Here is a 2,088-nt window from a genome sequence, read left to right as displayed (position 1 = left end):
CCTTCCCAGTGACTGCCAGCTGTTTTGGGGGCTTCACTGACAGATGCTGGGATGTTGCATGGTGAACATGGAAAAAACATGGAAAGCTGGATTTTTATTGGACACACATCTGATCCCACAAATCAGCTCCATCAGATCAAAGAATTAATGAATAAAGAGTCACCCAACCCCTGCTTGTCCTTCTAGTAGTCTGGGAGGGGTGGCAGAAAAAGCAGGGGGACTAGGCTCCTTATCTGCCATGTCTCTGATCCCATGAATCAGCTCCATGGGATTTGGTGTATAAAGAGTCGAGTTTCATTGCTTCTCCTGCCACACCTCCCAGTTCAAGTGATCAACTATGAGAAACTTGTGCAAAACCTGAAGTGACTTTTTTCAGCTGGCTAAATCCTCCCATCTAGCCATCTATCAAAACTTGTTACCTTCCCAGCCCATTTAAACAATGGATGTTTTGCTACCAGCTAGCAACATTTGGTGGGGAAGAAAACAACACTTTGGAAATCCACCAATCTCTTCCTTCCTGTGCTAGGTTATCTAATCAGAATTAGGTGCAGCAAATATTAGGCTGGCATGGTTTCTGCTGGCTCAGAAATAAGTAGATAGCACTTTAAATAAGCCCTGGGGAAGAGACCGTAGAAATTACTGTTTGGGCTGTCAAATCTTATTTTAATACCTCTATGGAGACAGTGTTCTCCACTGCATATGCATGATACACACCATGTCCTCTAACATCTCACCCAATCTACTTGTTTTTCTCCCTTGGCATTTGCCATCTGAGGCAACTACATTATTCTGCTTAAAGATAGGGCTGGCTCTGGGAGAGATTTTGGACATGGTTATTAGGTTTGTAGTATTTAGTTTATATTGAGATTATGAAAAAAGGAAAACCTAGAAAGGGTACATGTCATGGTGATCTCTCAGTTGATTCAGAACTTTTACAAGAGTAGTGACCAGATAATAATTTTCCTGAATATAAACTTATACTTTGTCACATGCTGAGGAAGGACATCATCAAACAGTAGTTATTCATGCATAGAACTGAGAGACCAACATTGTCTCAACTGTGTTAGAGAATCAGTGGGTGATGGACAGCAAAATAAGATCTCATGGTAAGATTCAAATATGACATATGAATGCATTTCTTGTATTTGTGATGTTTGTCCAAAACCTCCATTTGTCTGTTTCTCAAATTATTTTTTCTATAAAATATTTTGTGAAGTTTCTTGGAATCCTGAAGAAAGGCCATATTATTTTTGTCCAATGAGAAGCAAATGTTGTCTATTTCCTGGATGATTTCAGTGAAGAACATCCAACTCATTTCACAAATGAATTTCTTGTATTGACTCTCCTTTAAGATTAATAGTTATGTTGGTCTCACCTAGGATTCAGGAGAGACCAGCATAACTATTTGCTTACTCCTCCAAACAATGATGTCAAAGTATTTCCCAAATTATGTATCTTTTCAGGCTTTTCACTAAAATTTGGATAAGCTCCTGAGAATAAATATTTTTCTTTAGACTGCCTACCTGTTCTACTAATACATTGTTCTTGGGCCTACTACATTGTGTGCCTGACTATAGATAGAAACCTACCATGGAGTAATAGGACATTAAGTATGTCATAGCACTGTGGGAAATTAAAATGGTGACTGCTATATAGTGCTAATTAGAATACTGTTGCTGCCTTCTGCTGCCAATTCAAGGTGAGTCTGCAGAGTCCCATGGGACAACCAGTAAACAAGTAAAATCCACCAGGATGCACTTCAGGGGCCTTTTCAAGCCTGGAGCTAGGTCTCCACTTATACTTGTAATTATGTTGTTTTGCTTGTTAAAAATGTATCACAATAGTGTTCTAATGTATTTTGCAGCAAACTTGATAAACCATAGAGTCAGCTTCCTGATAACCCATGAGCTAGGGTTTAAAATTGAAAAGCAGATGTTCTGCTTCTACCTTTATTGAAACATTGTGAACTTGCTTATGATAGAGGGACACAACCTGCAGTGCTTGGACGTCCCCAAAAGCCTTGGATCTAGCTCTTAAGATCAAAATGTACTCCAAATTATAATGTTCAGAATCAGAGAGAGAGAAGAA

The sequence above is a fragment of the Python bivittatus genome, unplaced genomic scaffold (assembly GCF_059951505.1).
Source record: "Python bivittatus isolate LINGU-HERP-01145 unplaced genomic scaffold, Pbiv_v1 ctg000700_np1212, whole genome shotgun sequence".
In the NCBI taxonomy this organism is placed as follows: domain Eukaryota; kingdom Metazoa; phylum Chordata; class Lepidosauria; order Squamata; family Pythonidae; genus Python; species Python bivittatus.
The sequence above is the reverse complement of the archived record's forward strand: the minus strand, read 5'-3'. Positions refer to the sequence as shown.